The sequence below is a fragment of the Acinonyx jubatus genome, chromosome D4 (assembly GCF_027475565.1).
Source record: "Acinonyx jubatus isolate Ajub_Pintada_27869175 chromosome D4, VMU_Ajub_asm_v1.0, whole genome shotgun sequence".
NCBI lineage: Eukaryota > Metazoa > Chordata > Mammalia > Carnivora > Felidae > Acinonyx > Acinonyx jubatus.
This window is the reverse complement of record NC_069391.1, coordinates 83,013,363-83,027,812: the sequence shown is the minus strand read 5'-3', so window position 1 is coordinate 83,027,812 and position 14,450 is coordinate 83,013,363.

The following is a 14,450-nucleotide window of genomic DNA, read 5'->3' as shown; positions in this document are numbered from 1 at the left end:
CTAGACTGGGTTGTTCATCTATTTTTGCATCCTCTCTGTCTCTCTCATTCCTTTCTGTAGTATTTTGTACATTTGCCATGTCATTTCTTTTAATTTTTTTATGCTTAACATGGGCAATTCATCCAGACATTGCACATCAAACAAACTCGCACTCTGTGGTAAAAAACATATATTTTGTTTGGTCCACTGGGCATTTTCTGCAAAATGCAAATTTGTTACCAGCATTTAAAAATTGGGAGGTTCCTCATGAAATTGCAGACTTACAGATTGTCTTGAAAACAACTAGGGGTGCCTGGGTGGCTCACTCAGTTAAGCAATGGATTCTGGATTTCTGCTCAGGACATGATCTTGTGGTCCTTGAGATCAAGCCTTGCATTAGGCTCCATGCCTGCTTGGGATTCTCTCTCTCCCTCTCTGCTCCTCCCCCACCTCTCAAAATCAATAAAGAAAAACTTAAAAAAAAATAAGAAAACAATGAGAAAACATGACAACCTTCTCTGATATCAACTATCAGCTAGAGAATTTTTACACTGGCGGTTCTTAAACTTTGGTGAGCATCAGGACCATCTAGAAAGGGTGTTAAAATAGTTTTTCCTAGGCTCCACCTCCACAATTTCTTTAACACATGTGACTTTGGGGCACCTATGTGGCTCAGTCAGTTAAGCTTGGGGCTTCAACTGAGGTCATGATCTCCTAGTATGTGAGTTCAAGCCCCGCACCAGGCTCTCTGCTGTCAGCACAGAGCCCGCTTTGGATCCTCTGTCCCCCTCTCTCTCTGCCCCTCCCCTGCTCACATTCTCTCTCTCTCTCTCTCTCTCTCTCTCTCTCTCTCTCTCTCTCAAAAACAAATATAAAAAAAAAAAGAAGGGGTGCATGGGTGGCTCAGTTGGTTAAGCATCCAACTCTTGGTTTTGTTTCAGGTCATGATCTCACAGTTCATGAGTTCAAGCCCCACATCAGGCTCTGTGCTCTCTCTCTCTCTCTCTTGCTCTCACTCTTGCTCTCTCTGCCGCTCCCCCGCTTACCTGTCTCTGTCTCTCTCAAAGTAAATAAATAGACTTAAAAAAAATAAAAAGAAAAGAAATATGCACTTCTAACAAGCTCCCAGGCGCTGCTGCTGCTGCAGCTGCTCTGGGGAACACACTTTGAGAACCATTGCTTTAGACAGCTTTCACTCTCTAGTTACCTCCTTCCTCTCTAGACCACTTCCTGTCGTCTCTACTGTCACTTATTTACAGCACCTGTCTGGCCGCTGTAGGAAATTATGGTTATAAAACCTGTGATCTATTTGATCTGACTTTTCCTTGACCACCTGAGACCTGGTTGTCCACCATCCAGACTGCTACTGGAAGGCAGCATAGTGTTGTGTGACCCACTTCTCCCAGCCTACAGGCATAGAAGCCCTGCTGGGACAGTGCAGGTCCTCGCTGAAGGTCCTGGGCTCCCTGTTCACACGAGGTTAACAGCTTTTAGACATGTTCTGTACAGGGAGATGATGGACCTTCAGGGGACATTCACCCAATTCTGATGCATCATTGGAAAAGAGCCAGCCAGATCTGTTGGTTTACTTTCTTGCCTCTGCTGAGGTCTCAAGAACTCACAGCACTCTTAACTTTTCCTTTACACTGACTATTTATTTCTCTAGTTTTTTTTTTTTTCTTTCTAGTAGTAGATAATAGTGAGAATTCTCAAGATTTTGTCGCCAGCCTTCTCTCCCTGAAACATCTTCTGGTGGGAAGGTTGGAGTAGGTAGGGACTTCTCTGTCCCACATCAGAATCTTCTATTTTCTTGGCCACCACATTTTAAAAGTTCTAGCAAGGGGTGCCTGGGTGGCGCAGTCGGTTAAGCGTCCGACTTCAGCCAGGTCACGATCTCGCGGTCCGTGAGTTCGAGCCCCGCGTCAGGCTCTGGGCTGATGGCTCAGAGCCTGGAGCCTGTTTCCGATTCTGTGTCTCCCTCTCTCTCTGCCCCTCCCCCGTTCATGCTCTATCTCTCTCTGTCCCAAAAATAAATACACGTTGAAAAAAAAAAAAAAAAGTTCTAGCAAGAATTTGTACCTCTTTCTTTGCTTTTTTTTTTTTTTTCCTGGGTTTTGATACTTTTTTTGTTGTTCCTTTTGTGAGGTCTTATGGAAGGAAGGGTCTGTGGTCCAGCTTCCCTAAACCATTGTTATGGTGAAGTCCAGCTCTGCGTAACTGTATGGTTCCGTTCTAAATGGTCAACCTCTTTCTAAATGTTTGTCCCACCTGCAGAGATCCCAAGGACATCAGTCTTGGGGGAGGCCTCGGTATCAGGATCTTTAAAAGCTCCCTGGGTTATTGAAGCAACTGCTATAGTTCAGTGCTTTTCAAATTTTAATGTGCATGCCAACCACTGAGGGTCTAGTTAAAATTCAGATTCTGCCTTGGAGGGCCCAGGATGTCACTCAAGAGTCTGCATTGCTAAGTAGCTCTCAATGCTGCTGCAGTGGTTCCTCTGGATCCCTTGACCACACCTTGTAGCAAGGTTCTGGCTGACACTCTTGCCTGGATGCTCTTTCTGGTTTTAACCTGGTTTGTTTTTTTTTTTAACTTTCAATGTTTTTTTTGTTTTGTTTTGCTTTGTTTTGTTTTATTTTGTTTGTCATTTGTGTGTGTTTTTGTTGTTTGGTTTTGTTTTGTTTTGGAGAGAGAGAGAGCGAGTGGGGCGAGGCAGAGAGAGAGGGAGAGAGAGAATCCCAAGCATGCTCTGCACCGACAACAATGAGCCTGTTGTGGGGCTCGAACTCATGAACAGGGAGATCGTGACCTGAGCCAAAGTTGGATGCTCCAATAGACTGAGCCATCCAGGTGCCCCCTTGCCTGCATACTCTTGGTCCCTCACATCCACAGACTGACACCGTGGCCTTGTGACATCCCCTCAGGGGGACAGACGCCTTACCTGAAGCACAGTACAGTCGTGTATATGGATTGTGCTTTTTTTCAAAAGTGCTCCAAACGTGTGTGGCTGTGAGTTCTAATTACAGAGACTAGAAATTCTCAAATTCTGAGGATTTGAAGAAGGATATGTAAGAGGTAAAAGCATCTCCTCAAATCCTACTTTAGAACAGACTTACAGGGGCACCTGGGTAGTTCAGTCGCTTAAGCGTCCGACTTCAGCTCAGGTCACGATCTCGCGGTCCATGAGTTCGAGCCCCGCGTCAGGCTCTGGGCTGATGGCTCAGAGCCTGGAGCCTGCTTCCGATTCTGTGTCTCCCTCTCTCTCTGCCCCTCCCCCGTTCATGCTCTGTCTCTGTCTCAAAAATAAATAAACGTTAAAAAAATTAAAAAAAAAAAAAGAACAGACTTACATTGTTCTTACCTGTTCCTGGCATTTGGCATCACTTCTAAGCATAAGTAGGGCCACACAAATGGCACCATCCGTGTCACAGCTGAAAGCCACACTGAGAGGCACAGGAATACAGTAGAGCCAGAAAGAGAGGAACAGTGAACAATGTTGCCATCATCTTCAGAGCTGAAGAAGCCCCGGCACCTGGCTGCACTTTCTCTATTAAGGGTGAAAGACAAGATGTTCTAAAACAGAAACGAAAACAAAACAGAGACTCTTGGGAACCGTCATGGTAAATCGGAAAGTTCGTGCAAAACCTGGGACGGGTGCCGAACTGTGTGTTAGCGTAATGCTACCACACGATGGCGCCGTTGGCTCGAGGAACGTAAAGCGTCGGAACCCGTGCCGTGTGGATTTCATCTCAGCCCTGCTTTAGGGAATGATCCTTCGACAGGTGGAAGGAACAAGATAGGAGTGAAAAATCAGGGCTGCTAGAAGCTGTTTTTCATCAGGCCAGGAACCTTTGACATTTGGAACAATCTAGCAATGTCTAAGAGGCCTCCAGCTGTGGGGGGGCTAACCAGGTCACTCTTGTTTACATGACACAAGGATTCCTGGAGGAATTGTATGCCCAGTGAATGGGTGAAAATGTAATCTTTTCTACAAACGCTAGTAGAATCCTTTTGTGGAGTGGGGGGGGGGGGGGGGGGGAATAAATAAATAAATAAAACCTCTTCTATTTTTTGTTTTTAAACTTTTTTTTAAGTTATTGGGTATTAGGGGCTTATGTGAAGGGAAATGTGTTTAGTACTTTAAGTACATTTTTCACTTAATATTCATAACACCCCTGTGGCCTTATCATCATTCTCATTCTACAGGTGGAGAAACTGAGGGCCGAAGTGATTAAAGCACTTACCCAAATTGTGAAGCCAGGACCCGAACCCACTTTGATCTGTCCCAAATCCTGTAAATTTAACCACAGTGCTATATTACTTCCCAATCAATATTCATTTACAAATACACATGTTCCAACACTGGTCTTTCTTAGTCTGGTATTCTGTGACTTGCAACAAAAACATCTTGCGTGATACAGTGTGATAAGGGAAAAATGAGTATATACAAGCAGTCCATAACAGGAGCACCTAACCCATTCTTAAGCAGCAAAAATTTCCTGGAACATCTTTATCTCGTTCCCTGCGTTTTAGTACCTGTTTACTTCTTTACTACTTCACTAAAGCCCTTTCTTCCTAGGTCTATCCCTCCCCATCAACTTCCAAACAAATTGTATTCTTCATCAATAAACTAATCTGTGAAATGGAAAGCAAGCTGGTTGTATTACTTCTCACTAAAGTGTGCATGACTGATAGTCACTGCATTATGTAACCCAAATAAGATGTGTTTGGCATTAGACCTTAGAGAATAAATCAGTGATGATATTTCAGTCTATATGGCTGTTCATATCTCAATACTTTCATTATTCAAGGAGATCGACCCTGAAGAGAAGACAAAAGGCAAGGAGAAAAGATAAGACCAGCAGTTAAAATGAATCAACTAGTAATTATGAAATTACACGCACACTCAGTGCTGAACACAGAATAATAACAGCTATGAAGAAAGCTCTCTCCTAGGCTACTTCCATGGTTTGAACCTTCTCTGGTCCTCTTGTCTTTTATGTTTCTCAACCGGAAAAGTTTGGACTAATTAAGGAGCGAAGAAACCTGAGGAAATCCTTCACCACTTTACGAATGGTATAAACTTTTCCAGGGTGACCGAATAGCCCTGCTTTTCTTTATATTAAAAAAAAAATCTAGGGGTGCCTGGGTGGCTCAGTCGGTTGAGCGTCTGACTTCGGCTCAGGTCACGATCTCGCAGTCCGTGAGTTCGAGCCCCGCGTCAGGCTCTGGGCTGATGGCTCAGAGCCTGGAGCCTGTTTCAGATTCTGTGTCTCCCTCTCTCTCTGCCCCTCCCCTGCTCATGCTCTGTCTCTCTCTGGTTCAAAAATAAATAAACATTAAAAAAATCTAGCTAATAATTGTGAAGAAAATGATAGCAGTAGAACATCTCCATGTTTCACCCACTAATGATATAACCAATTTGAGCAAACACAGTGGGCAGGTGAAACCCACTATGGAGGAGTGAAGGGGACATTTGCAATGGAGGGTCTGGCTGACACGGCTTGACCCCACCGTTGTTACTTAGTGCGAAAACAGACCCACTGTGTGCCTTCCGAATTCATGCAGTAGGAGGTATCCGGTATAGCCTATGAACTCTCACCCAAAAAATCTGAAGCCTCATCAAGTGAGTTTCTAGAGCTAGCTTCCACTCTATGAGAAATACGGAGGATACAGGAACAAATTAAATGACTCCACAAGGAAGCAAATATGAAAATTCACAGTGGATGGCATTCTGCCAAATGGGGGGCAATGGACTCAGTTCCTCACAAAAAGGGGAGAGAGGGTCTGCTCTGAAATCAGGTACTTAAGAAACAGAAGAACCAAATGCAGCATGTGGACTGGGAACCAAGCCAACCAATGGTAGAGAGACTTGAGACAACTGGGGAATTTTTACAAGGACTATGTATTTGATGACCACAAGGTATTACTGTTAATTTTGTCAGATACGATAGCAGCATTCTTTTTTTTTTTTTTTTTTTGGAGATATTTACTGAAACATACAAGGGTGAAATGACATTATCCGCCTTAAAATCTGAATCAAAAGGGGGCACCGGGGTAGCTCAATCGGTTAAGCGTTCAACTTTGGCTCAGGTCATGATCTCACAGCTTGTGAGTTCGAGCCCCACATTGGGCTCTGTGCTGACAGCGCAGAGCCTGGAGCCTGCTTCAGATTCTGTGCCTCCCTCTCTCTCTGCCCCTCCCCCACTCGTGCTCTGTCTCTCTCTCAAAAAATAAACATTAAAAAAAATTTTAATAAATAAAATTTTTAAAAAGTAAATAAACATTGAAACAATAATAAAAAAATAAAAAGTCATACCTATTTCTGTGATATTCTGAAGAAATGCACACTCACACAGTTGACTCTAAGATGCGTGAAAGATGCTCGCTCTCATTCATAATAACAGAATGCAAATTAAAACACAGTGAGATTTTCAGGTCGTGGCAAGTCAGACCAACGGAAAACACCCTTGCTGAAAGTGTAGGGAAATGGATACTTTATTAGTGGGATTTTTAGCTGGTGCTAATTTGGCAGCATGTGGTACTATTACAAATGCATATGGCCTTGTGCCCAGGAATTCCGCTTCGTATGAATGTATCCCACTTATATCTGCTCCCACCTGAAGCCACCTGTGTCTGCTTTCATTGCAACATTGCTTGTAACAGTAGATGATCTGAAAACTTACACACCTATCAGAAGGGAACTGCTTCATAAATCACGGAACAGTCACACACACAATGGAATAATATGTAACCTTTTAATGAAGAAATCATTTCTATAATTATATCAAACCACCTCCAGGTCATATTAAGTGAGGGGGGGAAGCAAGATAAAGCAACTGTATATACAGTATGCAACCATTTGTGTAGAAAAGGAAAAAAGAATACCTCTGGTTGTGAGTACAAAAGTACTTCTGGGGGAGACACCTAAATGGCTCAGCCGCTTCAGCATCCGACTTTTGATTTCAGCTTAGGTCATGATCTCACGGTTCGTGAGTTCGAGCCCTCAGCTGGGCTCTGTGCTGATGCAGCCTGCTTGGGATTCTGTCTCTCTCTCTCTCTCTCTCTCTCTCTCTCTGCACTTCCCTACGCACAAGTTCTCTCTCTCTCTCTCAAAATAAATAAACATTAAAAAAATACTTCTGGGAGAATGCCCAACACATTAATGACATTGGTTACCTTCAGGTAGTTGGGAGGAGGGAGAATCTTCTCTTGACTTTTGAACTCTGTAAATGTATAAATGTGACCTGTTCAAAACGTACAGATAGAAGTAATGTCCTAACAACAAAAAGGAGTCCGTTGACTTTCAAACCAAGCTTAAAGGAAACAGTAGTTATTTGGATTCGAGGCTAGGCTGGGCCAGAGAGCTGGACAATGTGCTGGAATGCGGGCCACCACGCTGCAAAAATAACAAAACACGGTTCAAGCCCCCTGTAAGGCAAAATAGAATACATTTTAAATCAAATTAAAGCCAAGTCCCTGTAGGGGCCCCAGCCTGGCTCAGTGGGTAAACCCTGTGACTCTTAACCTCGGGGTCATGAGTTCAAGCTAATCTGTACATTGGGTATACAGATTACTTAAATAAAGGAAAGGAAAGGAAAGGAAAGGAAAGGAAAGGAAAGGAAAGGAAAGGAAAGGAAAGGAAAGGAAAGGAAAGGAAAGGAAATAATGAAATACAACGCCAAGTCCCTGTAGCTGGTCAAACGATATCAGTTTCATCTTCCACCGAGGCCGACGTCCTCAGATGATGTGGTCTCTGAAATCCCGAGGAGGGGACTCAGAAAGCAGGCTGGGCCTGTCAGAGCCCCAAAGCCTGGTTGGTGAAGCCAGGGCCTGGTGGGGCTGGTGTCAATTCATGTGCATAAAGAGTTAAAATAAAGGTTAACTATCAGGGTGTCTGGGTGGCTCCGTCGGTTACCTATCCAGCTGTTGACTTTGGCCCAGGTCATGATCTCACAGTGCGTGAGTTCCAGCCCCGCATCAGGCTCTGTGCTGACCCGTGCAGAGCCTGCTTGGGATTCTCTCTCTCACCCTCTCTCTCTGCCCCTCCCCACCCGCTCGCTCTCAAAATAAATAAACTTAAAAAAATAAATAATGAATACAGGTTAGCTATCATTATCAGGAAGAAAACGATGGGGTTGGAACTACAGACTGGAATATCTGTAGCATCTGTTCTACTCGGTAGATATCGGTCACCACAAAGCGTGGGCCATTCCCTCTGATCACTCTGGAGGAGGGCAGGGCTCTTGGAGCTGAAGGGACCCCATGGCTCATCCTGGGTCTCCTTTCAGTGCTCACTATGTGCATTTCTCTGCTCCTTCCCAGGCATGCGGAAAACTGTAATTCCCAGCCCCTTGCCCTCACGTGAAGCCCTGAAATTGGATCCCGCCAGCGAAACGTGAACAGAGTGGGGCTGGAAAAGCCCTTCAGCTATCTCGTCTCCTGCCCCAAAAGCCACATGTTGAGACGGCGGAGCCACGGGTGAGAAACAGAATCCTTGGGTCCCTACCTGTGCACCTGCCACACCCATGACACTCGTTGAACTCTTCTGTGTTCAGCCACTGAAATCTGGGAGTTTGTTACCCCAGTGTAGACCAGACCAACCTGACTGATGAGGCTCCCAACCCCTAGTGGCTCTAAAGGTAGCAGCAGGGGGACCTGAACATATTTTCAGTAAGGTTACATGAACTTACAAAATGCCTTTGCTTCTAGAGGGAATTTGATCACAGAGGTGCGGTGACACGGGTTGGCCTTGAGGCTGACCAGAATTCACAGGCTGCTGGTGGTATATGTCATTTGCTCGGGGAAACAAGATCTTTCAAAACACTGGGTTTGCGGTGGCATGGGTTGATAAAACAGAACTTTTGGTACCAAAAAGAGACAGAGAGAGAGAGAGACTGAGAGAGAGAGACTGTTGGAAACCTGGATTTACTTCCTTCTCATTTTAAGTTGTATTTATTTAAGTAACCTCTACACCCAACGTGGGGCTCGAACTCACAACCCTGTGATCAAGAGTCACATGCTCTTCTGACTGAGCCAGCCAGGTGCCCCACTTCCCCCTCATTTTAGAGGTGAAAAGGGAGACCCAGAGGGAGGGCTCAGGGACTTTTGGCCACCTTACACCTCAGCCCTTCTGAGAAGCAAGTTACCAGGTCAAAAGTGGAGGGTCAGAGAGACAGAGCCCCCACACCCCCGATCAGCTGGGTCAGGGCCAACAGTCACTCAGGGATGATGAGCCCAAAGAAAAATCCTCCCCACCTAGGACAAGATTTAGGAAAATAAATGAGTTGGTCCCAAATGCAGCTACAGGCACCAGGCACAAGGAAGTGAGACCAAGGCAGGCTCTAACAAGTTCATTTCCATGCAATATTCCCAGACCTCCCACTTTTTCCAGAAAAGCCCAAAAACCTGGCATCTATGTGAGATCTCCCAATTTTTCAATGTTGGCAGTCAGTCGAAAATGAAAGCAAAAACTCCATATGGGTCAAACAAAATACATCTGAGGGCTGGAGGAGGCTTTCAGTCCATTGAGCCAAGACCTCAGCCCTCCCATTTCCTTGACTGCAGAGAGAGGACCACAGCCATGGCCACAGGCAGGCCACAAATGCAATGTTCTCCTGGTAAAGTCACCAGATTCAGCAAATAAAAACAGAGGACACCCAGTTCAACTGGACTTCAGGCAAACAATGAATAATTTTTAGTATAAATATGTATAGGTAATACTTATATTGGAGAATATAAAAATGTCTAAGGTAATACTTACGTAATATTGCCTGGGACATACTTATAGTCTATACCATGTATATACATATATACATACATAAATATATATGAACATAAATACTGGTACAAATACTGCAAATATTTATATATAAATAGATATTTATACAAATATACCGTATACATATATATACATATATATATATATATAGTCTATGCTATGTATATATATATGAACATAGATACTGATACAAATATTGCAAATATTTATATATAAATAGATACTGATACAAATATACCATATACATATATATATACAAATATCTATATATGCTATATATATGTACACACACACACACACATAGATACTGATACAAATACTACCCAGGACATACTCAGGCTAAAAATTTATTCACTGTTTATCTTAAATTCCATTTTAACTGGTATACTGGATCTGGCACCTGACCTAGCTCATCAATGAGCTCTTTCTTTGGCCTCAGTTGGCCAGGAAATCTGAAATACAAAGGTCTTTGGGGCCAACTAGGCTCAGAGCAAGAGTCACCAAAGCTCTGTAGTGTGAATCACTTCCTGCCTCACTGAAGGAAGAAGTAGACTTTTTTTTTTAAGTTTATTTATTTATGTTGAAAGAGAGAGGGGGGAAGGGGAGGAGTGGGGCCAGGGGCAGAGAGAACCCCAAGCAGGCTTCACATTGTCAGTGAAGAGCCCGATGAAGAGCTCAAAATCATGAACTACAAGATCATGAACTGAGCCAAAATCAGGAGTGAGATGCCTGACTGAATTAAGGGTAATTCCCAGGTGGGATTAAGAAGTAGACTTAATCCCACCCACACAGAGTCACTCCCATGGGCAAGTGTAGCCCCAGACCATTGGAACTGGCTGTCTGGTCAGGCATTCCCCCAGCAAGCTTATTTCTGTCCAGGTGACAGTGGGCAGGTCACTCTTTCCTTCGATCCACTGGGGGACAGGCCTACTGCCCATGGGTGCATTACTGTCTCTGCCATAAGGACTTCAGCAAGATTCTGGAAATCCCAGAGCACAGGTTTTATCATCTATCCTGCCCTTGGAAACATTCATCGTGCGCGTAGGTCCTGGTGGGGGCTGGTGGTGCTGTGGAGCTCAGGAGGGTTATTCCAGGTCTCCTCCTGCCCCCCTGAGAGGGCGCTCAGAAAGCACAATCCTCCCTCCTTACTGTGGACTTCACTGTCTGACCCTGTCCACTGTCAGGAAGGAAAAACTTTTCCTCTACCCTCTTAAGTTCATTGACCGGAGGTCTGCAAATTAAACTAACAAAAGGCAGATGAAAAGGACAAAAGGCACATAATTTTTATGAATGCTTACATGCATGTCAGTTCACAGAAAAGAGGTGAATCTCACAGAAGTGGTTAGGCTTGGGGACTTACACACCTTTTTATAAAAGGAAAGAGGCACTAAGGAATCTACTCCTGAAATCATTGTGGCACGATATGGTAACTAATCTGGATGTAAATTTTAAAAAATAAAAAATAAAATTAAAAAATAAAAGGAAAGAGGGTTTGAGTTTCAAAGGTGATAAGTTGTAGGGAAGTGACTAGGAAATACATGGTTGGTGGGGGGGAACTAACAGAAGACAAGGGCTATGTTTATGCAAGGTGTTTTTCTGCAAGCTCGTCTTGGCATTGATTTCCTACTTTCAGTCATAAGAGTTGCTCTTCTTTCACTGGTACAAGGCAGGCAACTTCTTCAAAGGGAAATTTATACCCTGCTTTTAGGCAGATATGGGGAGAGCAGAGAACTCTTCCTGCGTCTGTTGATTCTCAATTGCCTTCAGCTCAAAATAATCCTTATGCCAAAGTGGCATATTTGGGATGACATACTCTGATCCTCCCCCCCCACCCCCCCTACCCCCACCCCCCCCCCCCCCCCCCCGCCCAGGTGGAGCTGTAGTGGATATTGCTGTTGGTCAAGAAGCAAAGCAGAGGCCCCACACGCTATCAGCACCAACCCCAAACTCTTACACAGACCATGGACCTAACTGCACAACTGAATATGGGGGGAGCCCTGTTCTGTCGCAGAGAGTCTCCCCCTTCATCCCCCCTCCCCTCTTCCTCCTCCTTCAGCAGGAGCAGAGGGAAAACACTGATTTCATCTATTTTACTCCCACTGACCTCCAGGGGGCATCAGAGCTAAGAAGAACACTCATTAATGCAGGTGGCTGGTCACGGTCTGTACAGCTAGCTGCACGTGACTGGCTGGCTGGCTGATGGACAGGAAAGGTTCCGGATGCTCCAACGCCCAGGAATCTGCAGCCACAGCCACATTTCCCAGATCTGATGGAGGCATTTCCAGAGAAAACCAAGGAGCTCGCCAAAGAAAGGAACCAGAATTCTAAAAATCCCTGTGAGCCCTTGTGGCACCTGGCTGGCCCAGTCTGTAGAGCATATAACTCTTTGATATGGAGGTTGTGTGTTCAAGCCCCAGGCTGGGTATAGAGCCAACTTAAATACATTTTTTTTAAATTTAATGTTTATTTATTTTGAGAGAGAGAGAAAGCACGAGCAGGAGAGGGGCAGAGAGAGGGAGACACAGAATTTGAAGCAGGCTTCAGGCTCTGAGCTGTCAGCAGAGGGCCCAATGCAGGGCTCGAACTCACAAGCCATGAGACCATGACCTAAGTGGAAATCGGACGCTAAACCAACTGAGCCACCCAGGCGCCCCTAAAGACATTTTTTTTTAAATTAAAATCCGTGAACTCTAAGTCCATAAAATGAATCCAAAGGTCTGAACCCCACCCACGTCTGTCACTTCAAGGTAGTGGTCCTTGGACAAGTTACTTCCTTGCTTCCTCATCTATGAAAGGGGAATAGTAATACTAACAATCTCTTGCAGTTGTTGAGTGATAACATGATTTAATACATGTTCATCATCATGTACAAAAAAGCTAGCACAGAGTAAGAACTTTATGAATGATTGTTCCTGAGTCACACTTAACTCCGAACTATTTCCGGAAAATGCTGGATTCTGGGTAGCATTTGTTTTTAATAGATTAATTGGGGGGGTGGGGTGGGGCAGTGCACCTGGGTGGCTCAGTCAGTTGAGAATCCAACGCTTGATTTCAGCTCAGGTCATGATCCCAGGGTCACGGGATCATCCCATGGTGGGCTCAAGGCTGGGTGTGGAGTCTGCTTGAGAATCTCTCTCTGTCCCTCCCCTGCTCACATGGACATGCTCTCTCTCTCGCTCTCTCTCTCTCTCGCTCTCTCTCTCTCTCTCTAAACAAATATAATTAAAATTAAAAAAACTTAATAAGTTAATTGGCATCTGGATTGGATCTAGACATATTTTAAACTGATTAATAACATCTAACAGGTGCTCTGAATTGCTAATTTTAATAAATCATGTTGGATTCACCAAATTTTCTCTAGGAGTTATAGCTAGATTTTTGGAACATGTTTTTGACATACATATAGAGAGCTTTGGTATATCAAATATTCTATGTAATAGGGGGTTAAGGATGCATCATGCCCAGTTGGCAATTTTTAAGACCCTACATATAATATCGTTAATAGTAAACCACATTAGATACATAGTTTCTCGAAGCATCAGGGTCTGTAGTGACCCTTGGATTTTACTGTGTCGGAGATACGCGGACAGGCTGGTTCACAGAGCTCTTCTGAAGATAGGAAAGTGCAGCTATCAGTGCTTGCTGTAGGCATTTTCGTTCACTCATCAGCTTTATTTTCCATACACTGCTGCCCACTCAGGAAGCCCCAAATGACATCTGACTGCCCAGCTGCCGGTGGCCTGGGCTGATTTCAGAGTGGGGACAGCCCTTAGGGACATACCGAGGTCGGATCAATGCCAGCCGTAGGTGCTCAATAGAAGCTGGTTCTCCTCCCTCCCTGACATCTTCCTTTCTAGTCTCAAATTCAGTGAGTGAGATCCCTTTCAAACTTTAAGTGAACCAACCACATCCTATTTTGTCTAAGGGAACAGGCTGAAGGAGATGGGGGGGCAATGATCTATCAATAGCATATCTACAGCTAATAGCATATCTACAGCTAATCCTTTTAATGCTCAGGCTGTCCTCTTGCAACTCATTCACTCTTTTCCCTTCTCCCTACCTTCCCCCCGAGCGCCTGCTACACTGGACCATAACTTCGTGCCAAGTAGAAATAAGCGCCTCCCCAAACAGCACCCTCTCTGATCATCTGGCAAATCAGAAAAGAGCACCCATTCCAGATCTGAGCCCCCGCTTGCTCTCTTGGCCAAGCCCCTTGGTGCAACACACAAAATGCATGACCACCCACAGCAGCCAATGTCACCGGGGGCTCCCTGAAGGCAGAACCCAATGAGGAAGGCCAAGGCCAGTACAGAGTCTGCTGGTGATACAGCTCACATGTAACCCCGTGGAGGCCCTGGGTGCCAAGTCACATTCACCAACCCTATGGCTCTATCGAAGCCATTCCACATCTGACTCCACCAGGTTTGGCCGGGAGACAGAGGTTCCTTCTCTCCCCCAAAGAACCTTCCATAGATCTTTGGAATCTTTCCCTTAAATCACAGTGCAAGTGTGAGGTCGTGGTCTAAAACAACCAAGCAGTGACTCAAGTATTCGGAGGTATAATTTTCCTGCAACTGGTGAGTTCACTTTTGGTTAAGCTCAGTGGCTTTGCCCGTGGGATACATGAAACTCTTAACACAGCCTAACACCCACCCCCCCGCACCCCCCACCCCCACCATCGCCAACTCTC